The sequence below is a fragment of the Antechinus flavipes genome, chromosome 6 (assembly GCF_016432865.1).
Source record: "Antechinus flavipes isolate AdamAnt ecotype Samford, QLD, Australia chromosome 6, AdamAnt_v2, whole genome shotgun sequence".
Lineage (NCBI taxonomy): Eukaryota > Metazoa > Chordata > Mammalia > Dasyuromorphia > Dasyuridae > Antechinus > Antechinus flavipes.
The window spans coordinates 100,446,427-100,459,514 of NC_067403.1; the positions used below are offsets into that span (position 1 = coordinate 100,446,427).

The 13,088-nt window shown below is 33.9% G+C and overlaps 1 protein-coding gene across 3 annotated transcripts in view; it reads left to right on the plus strand.

Moving 5' to 3' along the window:
- The first annotated feature begins 7,513 nt into the window (after positions 1 to 7,513).
- PALLD (palladin, cytoskeletal associated protein) overlaps positions 7,514 to 13,088 on the plus strand; it is a 485,836-nt gene continuing 480,261 nt past the window's right edge. Inside the window, exon 1 of one of the 3 annotated variants that reach the window (XM_051964161.1) lies at positions 7,514 to 7,611. The gene's annotated coding sequence lies outside the window, so the exon portion shown is untranslated. The remainder of the gene's footprint in view (positions 7,612 to 13,088) is intronic. The other 2 variants (XM_051964163.1, XM_051964162.1) reach the window with 2 other exon arrangements.

Genomic DNA, 13,088 nt, shown 5'->3' on the forward strand with positions numbered 1-13,088 from the left:
CTGTGATAACTTAGATTTTTTTCCTCTGAGAAGAAAGTAATATCCCTGCACATATTCTTTAGTCATTTACTTATTTGGAGAATTTGTCATTCTTATCTATCTGAATCCATTCCTTACATATTGCAGTCCTCCCTACACTTAATGCATTTTCAGATTTATCTCTAATTTATCTTGCATCTAAATTGTTTATACATAGTTGTTTGCATGTTTTCTCCCCATTAGTCTGTGAGCTCCATGAGAGCAACAATTTTACCCTGTTTTGTTATATTTAGTTTTGTTGTTGCCTTTCTTTATACCTCAGTACTGGCCATAATACTTGGCACATAAGAGGTTTGACTGATATATTTTAGATAGGAGACATTTATTAGAGAAATTTTCTGCAAAGACTTTTCCTTTGCTATATTCTTTCTAATTTTAACACCCTTGATTTTGTTTAAAAATATCAATTTGATGCAATAAAATGTGTCCATTTTCTCTTCTATCATCCTCTATTCCTTATCGGGTCATGAATTCTTTTTCTGTCTTTAATAAGGAAAGATATTTTTCTCCTTACTCTTCTCATTTGATAATTACATCACACATAGATCCCTGGAGCACTCCACTAAAGGAAGTGTTGCAGAGAAAAGAATATACCTTTTTGAGATTTTCTCCATTATATCTAACACTCTTTAGATCAGGAACTGGGCTAACTGTGAATAAGATATTGTCTATGTGTAGAACATTGTCCAGATTGAGAAAGAACCAATATCTCAATCCCAAGTGAGTTGTAGAGAATCAGTGATAAAAGAGCTCATGGGGAAGATGCCACAGTACAGGCAGACACTTCTCTGAGCTTTCCTAAATTCCCTTCCAAACAACATTAAAATAATACCTCAAAATGACTTTTGGAGCAAGAAGCCAACAAAAGGATGGGTGATGAAACAATGTTATAGATCAAGATAGCTTAGAAATTCGGGAGGAAAGGTCTATCTCACTAGTTAGCGTAGAATGCAATCTGCTAGTAGTCTTTGAGAACAACTGAGTTGACAGCAATGACTTCTAGAGTTCTCAGCCTACAAAGAGTAAAGAGGTCAAACAAATCGTCAGAAGGAGATTACAGATAACTTTTTTCTGGCACTAGGAATAGGATTCTGTTATATTGCCCATATGCAGCAATATAAAATCATAGTCCCAGATTAAGCGGGTGTATGAGCATACTAAAGCATGCAGCTGAAGGGAAGCAAGGACCCTTATTACAGTTATAGGGCAGAAAAGAATGCTTTTGGTAACTCATTAGCCAGAGCATAGGCCAGGAGAAAAGTGATCTCACTTAGAAAAACTGAAAACTTATAAAACCCTAAAACTAGATCTGGAAACAACCACATGAAAAGCCTGAAGCTTGGGACAGTATCTCCTATACTCAAGAAGTAGAGCCTAATGTTAGCATAAAGTTAAAAGCCAAGAAATAGGATAGTACTTTGAGCAAAACAACAAAAAAGTTACTATGGTAGGATGTTGCTATAGTGAGAGGGAAGCTCAAAACACAAAGTATGAATTGATCTCAAGTCCAAAAAGAATTCCTAAAAGAGCTCCAAAAATATTTTTAAATAAAATAAGAGAGATAGAGGGAAAATTGAGAAAAGGAATGAGAGAGATGAAAAAAAGTCAACAAAATGGTAAAGGAGGCACAGAAGGGACTGGAGAAAAAAAGACTGGAAAAAAGAGGTATAAAATTCATTGAAAAAAAGAACTCCTTAAAAAAGTAGATTTGGCTGAATGGAAAAAGAAGTAGAAAAGCTCACTGAAAAAAAATTCCTTAAAAATTAGAATTGGATAGGTAGAAGCTAATGACTTTATGAGATATCAAGAACCAATAAGATAAAATCAAAAAAATAAATAAATAAAAATATATAAGAAAAGTGAAATACTTATTTAGAAAGGGCAATTGACCAGGAAAATATACCAAGGAGAAATAATTTAAGAATTGTTATACTACCTGAAAGCCATGATCAAAGAAAGAGCCTGGTTATCACATTTCAAGAAAATATCAAGAACTCTGCCTTGATATTCTAGAACAAAAAGGCAAAATAGAAATGGGAAGAATCCACTGATCAGCTTCTCATAGAGATTTCCAAATGAAAACTTCTAGGAATATTATAACCCAACTCGAAAGCTCCTACATCAAGGAGAAACTATCGCATCAGCCAAAAAGAAATAATTCAACTATTGTGGAGCCACTGTCATGTTAACACAAGATTTAACAGCATTGATATTAGGGGATAAGAGGGATTGGAATATGATATTCAAGAAAGCAAAGAAGCTAGGGTTATAACCAAGAATCACCTACCCAGCAAAATTGATTATAATCCTTCAGGGAGGAAATGGATCTATTTAATGAAATAAAAAACTTTTACGCATTCCTGATGAACAACAGAAATGAACAGAAAAATTGAGAAACATGAAAAGATAGACATGATTTTAAAAAATCATAAGGGAATTGATAAGGTTATTTACATTCCTGCATGGGAAGATGATACTTGTAATTCCTAAGGACTTTATCATGATTAGATCAGTTAGAAGGAGTATGTATAGACAGAAGGCATGGATATGAGTTATTTATGATGGCATGATAGTCAAAAACAAATAAATTAAGGAGTGAAAAAGAAGGGTGCACTGGGGGAAAAGAAAAGAGAAAAGTAGAATGGGATAATTTGTCTTACATAAAAGAAGTGAAAAAGAACTTTAATAGCACAGGAGAAAATGGGGGGGGGTGTGGTGGACAATGCTTGAATCTTAATCGCATTTAAATTGAAGAGGATTTGAAGAGGGAATGACATAAACACTCAATTGAGTATAGAAATTTATCTTGCCCTACAGAGAATGGGAGGAAAGAGGGATGGAAGTGACATGGTGATGACAGAAGTAAAGGTGGAAAAGTTTTTGCACAAACCAAATCAGTGCAGCTAAAGTTAAAAGGAAAGCAGAAAAGTGTGAGGTGGGATATTTAGAGCAAGTATCTTTGATAAAGCCCTCATTTACATGCACGCACACACGCACGCGCACACACACACACACATATACAGAGAGAGAAAGAAAGAGAGAAAGAGAGAGAGAGAGAAAGAGAGAGAGAGAGAGAGAGAGAGAGAGAGAGAGACTTGAGTCAAATGTATAAGAATACAAGTTATCCCTTGATTGATAAATGGTCAAGGAATATGAGCAGACGGCTTTCAGAAAAAGAAATTAAAGCTTTATATAGTCATGAAGAAATGCTCTAAATTATTGTTTATTAGAGATATGCAAAATCATAATCAGCATTTTCTTTTAAAGATAGTTTTAATTTCTAATAACCAATATAAACTGTCAAGTAGCTGAAAAATAACAAAAGGTAAAAATAAAGCAAATAAGAGAAACAAGAATTAAAACTAAACAAAACAATACCAAAACCAATTATTGTTATAATGGTATATATACTAATTATTAAAAGAAACACAACTCACTAAATTTATTAAAATTCATTCTAAGTCTAAAGCCTGTAACTTATTGAAGCATGTTCTTACAGAGCTAAGTCTTATCTATTTCTAATGGATGCTTTTTGTTTTTACGATGCATCATTTTTTAATATATTCTCTTCTTTCTAATCGTTGCCATCAAGTCATTTCTTGTAGCATAAATGGCTCAAAAAATTAACAAGCATCTGATATGGGTTACAAATGTGCAATTATATAAAACATCTTTCCATATTAATTATTTTGTGGAAGAAAATTTAAAAAGGAAGGAAGCAAAGTAGGAAAGGAGGGAGGAAGGGAGAAGGAGAGGGAAGGAAAGAGAGATGGGAGAGAGAGGGAGGAAGGGAAAAAAAGAAGAGGAAAGAAAAGCAGACAGACAGAGACAGAGAGAGAGACAGGGAAATAAAAAAAAAGATAAATGAAAGAAAGAAAAAAAAGGAAAAAGGAAGGAAAGATGGAAAGAAAAAAGATATAAGAAAAAAAAGAAACAATAATAATGCATTAGTGTCCTAATTTTCCCATATTACCTCCAATATTTGTCATTTTTCTTTTCTCTTAGCCAATATTGTACGTGTGAAGTGCTACCTCAGAGTTGTTTTAATTTACATTTCTTTTAATCCGTCGTGATTTTAAAAATTTCTTCAGAAGACTATAGATAGCTTTGATTTCTTCTTCTGAAAAACTGCCTGTTCATGTGCTTTAACCATTTATCAATCGGGAGACTACTTGTATTCTTATAAATTTGACTCAGTTCTCTATATATTTGAGAAATGGGGCCTTTATTCAAAATACTTGCTATAAAAATTTCCCCCAGTTTTCTATTTTCTTTCTAATCTTGGTTATATGGGTTTTATTTTTGCAAAAATGTTTCTAATTTAATAAAATCAAAATTACCATTTTATATTTTATAATGCTTTCTATCTTGTTTGGTCCTTGTGCATACCCTTTGACACAGCAATATCACTACTTAGTCTGTATCCCAAAGAGATTTTTTTTAATGGTAAATAGCCTATATGTAACATATAAGTGTGTGTGTGTGTGTGTGTGTGTGTGTGTGTAATATATATGTATATCAGCTCTTTTTATGGTGGTAAAAAGTGGGAATTGAGGGGATTCCATCAAGTGGATAATAACTAGATAAATTATGGTATATGACTGTGATGAAATGCTGTTTTGCTATAATAAATGATGAGTAGCAGATTTTTGGAAAAATGTGGGGAAAAAACTTACATGAACTGATATAAACTAAAATGAGCAGTACTAGAAGAACATGGTACACAATAATGTCAATAATATATGATAGTCAGCAGTGAATGACTTAGTTCTTTTAGCAATATACACATCTAAATCAATTCTGAAGCATTTATGATTAAAAAATGTTTCCCACCAGTTTAAAATGATCTGGTCATTCGGAGAGCAATTTGGAACTATGCCTAAAGGGCTACAAAATTGTGTATACCCTCAGATCCAGCAGTGTCACTATTGGGTCTATATCCCAAAGAGACCACAAAAGAGAGAATAGAACCCCCATGTGCAAAAATATCTGTTGCAACTCTTTTTGTAGTGGCAAGGAATTAGAAATTGAGTTGATGCCTATTAATTGGGAAATGGCTGAATAAGTTATGGTATATGAAGATAATGGAATATTTCTCTATAAGAAGTGACGAGCAGACTGATTTCAGAAAAATCTGGAATGACCTATGCTGAGTGTATTGAACAGAACCAAGATAACACTGAGTACAGTAACAACAGATTATGTGTTGATCAACTGTGATGGATTTGGTTCTTCTCAACAATATGGTAATTCAGGGCAATTCCCATAGACTTTTTCAATAGAAAATACCAATAGCATCCAAAGAGAGAACTATAGAGATGAAGAACTATGTGGATTGAAGCATAGTATTTTCACCCCCTTTATGTTTGTTTGTTTGTTTTCTTTTTCATGTTTTTTTTCCTTTTAATCTGATTTTTCTCACACAACATTAAAAAATGGAAATATGTTTTTAAAAATTGCACATATTTAATCTATATCAGATTCCTTGCTGTCTCGGGCAGGGGGTAAGGAAGGAGAAAGAAAAAACTGGAACACAAAGTCTTACAAAAATGAATGTTGAAAACTATCTGTACATGTATTTGGAAAGAATAAAATACTATTAATTTTAAAAAATAACTAAACAATAAAACAAAATTTCAAAATGCTGTTCACCTCCAGAAGGAAAAAACCTGATGGACTTTGGATTTAGGGCAAAATATACTGATTTTTAATTTTTTTAATTTTTCTTTATTTTTTTGGTCTGTGTTCTTTCTCAACATGATTAATACAGAAATATGTTTTGTATGGCTGGCCATGTACAACCTATATCAAAATACTTTCTTTCTCATAGAGGAGTGAGAGGAAGGAGAAAGAAAAGAGAGAATTTGTAATTCAAAATATTTAAATGAATATTTAAAATTGCTATTACATATAATTACAAATATATGTAATAAGAGTTTACAAGAAATTTAGAGATAAATAAATCCAATCCCTTGCTTTTTTTTCCAGAGTAAGGAACAGATAAGTTGTGACTTTCTTCCCGTCATTCACCCAGGTCTGAGGGAGGATTCAAATCTGGAATGTCTTACCTCTAAATTCAACATATAAGCACGGAGAACTAATTCCATTACCATAGCCTCTGTCTGCTTGTTATGTACAAGAATTGTTTTACAAAATTACTAATAGAGTAATTGTAAAATAGTTTGCACCTGTGGTGATGATTACACAAATCACCTCTGAATAGCCTTTCTCTTTATAGTAATGTGATAGTTCTTATTCCTTTACAGTCTAGTTCTGTGGCATCCCCACCCACATGAGTCAAGCTTATGCTGTTAGTCATAGTATCCATAATAACAATTTTAGGTTCTGAGTTATTATAATAATATAAATGAAATAAATGAAAAATTATAAATTAAATCAATTCATTTAGATAACTTCCTTATCTCTTTATTTCAACTATGTAGATAACATCTAAGTTCAAACACCTGATAAAAGGGTAATAATATTTTTTATAAAATTTTGTGCCATGGGTTTGTTGACTACTTATCTGGTTCTTTAAAAGAATTCATCTCTACTCTTAACATTTAGAAAGAGCCTTTGACGTGAAGTCAGGAGAGCCCTCAGTTTTAAACCTATTTTTCTTTTTCATATTGTGATCTACGGGATATCATTCAACATCCCAGAATCTCAGTTTACTCATCTGAAAAATAAGGACAAAAATGTCCTTTTTTCACCCTAAAATGTCCATCAATTGTGTATGATCATTTTGAAGCCCAAATCTAGCTGGCTCAGAGTGTTGTCTTAAGAATTTAATGCGATAAGATGCACAAAGTGTTATTGCAATCTCAAAGTATTATATAAATAATCATTTTTTTTTCTTATTTCCCCAGTGTTTCTGGTCTTCTAGTTACAAAAAGTCATTCTTTATAGGAAGAGGTCGTATCAGATTTCTAAGCTTTAATTTGATGAGGTCAACTTGTTTTAAACGAAATCTGATTTACTAGTCTGTGATAGATTATTGCATTAAAAAAAAAAACCTTCAAATCTGTACTTTCTGAGGTAGTAGAGAAATCTGAGGGCTCGAATGTTAAGAAGAGAATTCCTTATAAGGAGTCTGTTTCCCCATTAACAAATTGCTTTTGGTGTCTTGTAATAATCAGGAACTTCATGAAAAGAGGGGGGCAAGTAACCTTTAAGATTAAAATGTAAGAGAACATTTTAAATACTACCTTGATTGCAGCGGAGACCTTTTCTCCCTCCACCAAATGCCCTGAGTTTCTAAGAACCACATTCTCTCAGAGCTCAGAGTTACTTCCAAGCCTAAGGGCTGTGCTGCAGGAATGCCAGATAATGGCACTCTGCTGAAACATGAGTTCAGTTACCAAATATAGATGGGGAGGGGGAGGTAAGAGTGACATATTCAGAGAGGACAGATGTAACTCCGAGGCCACAGTTGGTCAAAACTCACTGCGGACCAAGCAAAATTTAATGAATAGGCAAAGCAAATTTCAGCTGTCCTAGGAAGAAGAGGAAAAAGCTCATCTGAAGTTTATCATAATTTTGGAGACTTCAAATTGGCCAACCATTGATAAGGTCTGTACAATATATGTATATATCTAGAAATGTATCAAACAATAGAGTAACATTTCAAGGCTCATCCAGAGCAGCTGATAATTCAGTGACACAGGTTTACATAAGCTATGATATTTTATAGCATTTTTGCTTTTGTTTTGCCCTAGGGTAGATGAGGGATAAATAGATTTGCTTTTTTTTTTTTTTCAATCTTCTTCAGACATGTCCTCTATAGGCTCATTTTCTTTTCCCATCTGTGCTTTCTGGAGTCTGTAATACTATTACAATACTATACTAATAGTATTTTCTGTAATAATCTAATTTATCTTCTTCAATCATTTCAGAGTTTTCAAAATTTTTCCTACTGTTGCTTTACCCTTAAAAAGGACTTCTTGTAGCAAATGCATGAATGGTTTATTATTTAGTTCAGAAAGAGAGAGAGACAGACAGACAGACAGACAGAGACAGAGAGAAAATAAGTTATTTCCCAAACTTTATTTAATAAGCTAAAAATAGATGGCTTATAAATGACAGGATATTTTGTGTCATTTTAAATAATCAGTTAGGTGTTTAAATAAAAGATCTAAATACCTTTCTAAGATCATCTAATCAGCTAAACTGGGAATCTCTGTGCCTTATTTCTAAATATGTACTTATGTGACCTTTGCTTACATGCAGTTAAAAAATAATAATGCCTTACTACAGGAAGGCTACTGTATATTCTTTAAATTCCATTTGTATTAGGGCATTACAGTACAATTCTATAATGAGTTATTTTAGGTCACATATTAAATTAGTGCTTTATATCCAGCAAATGAGGTAAGCACAGAGTAGAGACAGCAATGGAAAGGACACTTAACTTAAGTCAAAGAAATTAGATTCAAATTCCATTTTTGCCACTTATTATTTGTGTAAATTGTTGTGTAAACTCAACTTTTCTGGGCCTTAATTTATACATCTATAAAATAAGGGAAGTGATGTTAGATAATCTGAGCATAACTTCTGTCACTTCAGATTAAAATTATGTTTTAGTATCTGTTGAAATCATTATGTACTGTGTTAATGCAAAGAGCATTGAATTTGGAGTTAGAGAACCTGTATTTAAAACATGAATACTTTTGACTAATTGTGTGACCTTCTTCATCTGTAAAATGAGGCATTTGGATTAGATGTCCTCTGTGGTTGTTTTCAGCTTAAAATCTATGCTCTTATTATCCTAGTATAAAAGTATAACACAATTATCATAAAGACAAACCTGAATACAGCCAATAAGACAAAACTTATTGGGAATACTCTCTAGAATAGGGGTGTGCTGGAGCCAATTCATACCCTGGTGTGCTCAAAAGCTGATTGTGAAGTTTTCAGTATAAGAATTTAAACATCAGAAATAAGCAAATGCCAAAAATCAGTGTTTGATTTATCATTTTGTATATTGTCCAAAATTAAGAAAGTGATAAAAAATAAAGATTTAATTTAAATGTGTGTTGTATATATGTTCTCTTTCCAGAGAGTCAATTGCAAAACATTTATCAGAATGCAATGAATTTATTAAATATTTATTGGGCATACTGCATAAAATGTTTACATTAAAATTATATTCTTACTCTGAATTCCTAACTTCCCATGAACCTGGCCTACATCATTACAACCACTTAGATCACTGAGATCAACAAAAATTTTTGTCAGATAACTGAAGTAAAGGCAAGAGTGTTGGAATGATCCAGATTGGTGGATTCCATGAGTTCAAAGAGCCCATGTATCTTATCTGAAACTACAGACCTAATTGTAGAGAGGTTCACCCAAGATGATTAACAGGTCTAACAAATTCTATAAAAAATTATTTTGCATTCCTCAGACACCAAATAAGAGCAAATTTCTGAGTCTCTGCCATCCAGATGCACAATGCATGTTTCCCCAACAATATTCTCTTTGGGGCTCAGCTTTATTACTAAAAGTGTAATACTGAAGCCAGATATGCAATCCATCCTGTTCCTTTGTAGATTGGGATTACAGTGGACAGTCATGGATGCTATGATTTGTTACCACATAAAATAGAGGAAAAGGGGGGAAATGGTGCTTTTACCAAATAATAAATCTGTCAGATTCTTTAAGAGGTATCAAAGAAAATCTTAGAGGTTAGGACAATCTGTTTGGATGCCCCCTACTTCCTTTTTATGGGCTTGGGGAGAAAATCAAAGGGATATTGAGATAACTGAGTTCCAGTAAGGAATTCAAGCTATCTCTCTCCACTAAATAGTTTTATGCTGGCCAAAGGCCAATAAAGAAAATAAAGGTAATTAACATGCAGGTCAAGTAAAGTTGCTCTGATTATAATTTGGGACTATTTAACTGTCAGAATAAGGAATGTAGCAAATATTTTCCAGTAAGGGTAGTGAGGATATAAAGACATTGAAAAGTTCAGTAAATGTTGTAAGATATTGACTCTGGTCTTAGAGTAATTTCTCTAATAGCAGCAGGTTGATTAGCTGTATTTTGACTTTTTGAAAACATTATTTTCCTTCTGTGTTATGCATTTTTTTTAACAAAGTCCATTACTTTGCCTAATTATTTCACTTACACATTTAGGATCTCAGTTCTGGCTGGATTAAATTTAAAACCACTCAAATCCTTTAATTCTGAGGTGGATAAGGAGGCAGAGAAGGGACATGAAACATATAGATGACAAATTGTGTTTGTGCTTTGCATCAGGCTAAGAAGCGATGCCATTCGTAGCCATCTTCCAATGAATAACAAGGAGACCGAAATTGAAGAATGATGCAGGATGTGGAAGACTAAATGGGATTTTAAGGCTAAAGTTTCATTATTCCATTAATTTTATATAGTAAATTCTCAGAACATCTAGTAAATACATTCTAATGAAAATATAGGAATATATCTCAGTGTCAGTATAACTGATGTTTGGAATGGTCCTAACTGTTTTGTGACCCTCTCCATTTATGGAGTATTCATTTTGGAGACCATAGGGTCATTGAAGATGGAGAGATCTTAGAGACTATCTGAACAATTCCCTCATTTTATAGTTGGAGAATATGAAACCCAGGGGAGATAAATTAATTGCCCAAGATCTTACAGGTAGTGTCACAGATGGAGCCCTGGAGTTTTATGTTCAAAGTCAGTATTCTTCCCATTATACTAAATGGCCCACAAATAGATAAATTCTCAACTAATCTTCCTCTTTTGTACATGGAGTTTTCTACTTCCTTATCTAGTCCTACTGACAAAAGAAAACAAAGGAAAAGAGAATAAGAGAACAAACCTATACCCCTCATTTCTTTTCTCTACCTTCTTCCTTTCTTCATCTTTCCACTTTTCTCTTCTCTCTAGGCCCTGAGATTCCATGACTTTTTTCCCCTTTTCCATCCCTCTAGTGCAGGAAAAGTAAAGATTGGACTATAACTGAAACTGCCTTCCAAGAATACCCTAGCTTAATCAGCCCCCACAAAGTAAATTAGCATGAAGCCTATGCCATCCACATCCCATTGTCTTGCCTTTGCAAGGAGCTCTGCATCCTTGTAAACCCAGATGAAGAAAGTAGCATTATGGTAGTTCCCAGAGTACATTATACATATTCAAAACCTTGACCATCAAATCCAGAAATTTTCCATGTGGCTAAAACAAACTTGTCAAATTGTAAAAGGATGAGAGTGGAATTATGTTAATACTGCTGTAAATCTATGAATTATGTTTGTAATCATTGGAAATACAAACACAAAGGTATACACATACATATTTCCAGGAGAAGAGGCAAAGTCTTCAATCTTCTAAAAGAAGTTCAATCTCATAGCTTCAAGCAAGGAAAAGTATCCCTTATCTAAACAAATGTTCTTAACCTGGAGTTTATGATTGTTTTGAATTTTTTGATTAATTGTATTTCAATATAATTTGTTCTCTCTGTAATCCTATATATTTTGTGCCTAGAAAAAACTCCATTGCAGAAAGGGTTTCACAGGCTTCACTAGACTGCTAAAGAGGTCCATGGTACAAAAAAAGTTTAAGAACCTCTATTCTAGTCTAACAATTCAATCAATGAACAGGGAAGCTAGAATAGGGTCACAAAGGTGCACAGGGTCAGAACTAGAAAACAACTTAGTGTTGAATAGTGGGCCTTTTGGGGAGCAACATTTAAGAAACAAAACTAAGGGAGGGGAAAAATCATAAAGCATCTGGACCTATACCAAGGGGCCAGAGATTTAAGTAGAAAACAGATGAAAGAAGCAATATTCCATTAAAAGTCAGTTCTGCCAAACAAATCTGATTAATAAAGTTTCACTTCTGATAGTTCAGCCAAAATAGAGATAAGTTTAAAATGAGAAAAAGACAGAAACAGAGAAAGGAAGGAAGGAAGGAAAAAAGGGAGAGGAAAGGAGAGAAGAAGAGAAGGAGAGAGGAAGGAGAGAGGGAGAGGGAAAGAAGAAGGAAGGAAGGAGGAAATGAGGTAAGAAAGGAGGAAGGTAAGGAAGGATAAAAGAAGAAGGGAGAGAGGAAGGAAGGAAGGAAGGAAGGAAGGAAGGAAGGAAGGAAGGAAGGAAGGAAGGAAGGAAGGAAGGAAGGAAGGAAAGAAGAAGGAAGAAGGAAGGAAGGAAGGAAGGAAGGAAGGAAGGAAGGAAGGAAGGAAGGAAGGAAGGAAGGAAGGAAGGAAGGAAGAGAGAAAAAAAAGGAACAGACTACAGAAAGAGAAAACAAGCATTTATTTAGCCCTCACCAATGCCAGGTACTATGCTAAGCACTTTACAGACTTTATTTCATCTGATCTTCTCTTCCCTGAGAGATAATTACCATTATCATTCTTACTTTGCAATTGAGGAAACTGAGGTAAAGAGAAGCTAAATGATTTGACTAGGGTCATACTACTGGTGTCTGAGGCCACATTTAAACTTAGATCTCCCTGACTCCAGATCAGTGTCACCTACCTGCCTAGAATCAGAGAAACAGGCAGAGGGAGATAGGCAGAAAAGCAGACAGTGACTGAAAAACCAAAATCTGACTTCAGGAACCTGAATATGGATATCTCCTGGTGTTTAAAAAAAAAAAAAAAGGATGAAGATGTCATTAAAGTCTAAAGCCTGAGTGAGAGATGGGTAGATTTGGGATCCATTTCGGAACCAAAAGATCAGGAGGATTCTTCCCGAATTTGATCAGAGGGTCTAGAAAGAAATATCCCAATAATGCTTGAGCTAAAGGAAAATGAAGAGGAAAGGTTATAGAAAGAGAATTATTTTGCCTAAAAGCCAGACATGTCAATCCACAATTGAGAGCCAGAGAAGCTCCCAGCATCTATTATAGTCAGAGCAGGAGTATGAGTATTTGAACTAAGTGATTCTCAAGACCAAGAACAAAGCTAAGTAAGGAGGAAATATTTAGTGTTCCATAGGAACACTATGAGACATTAATGAGACATTAATGGAGATCCACATAGTAGGACCTCCATTATAAGGGGAGAAGTAATAAAAGGGAGGAAATCATGTGATTTTTTTTCC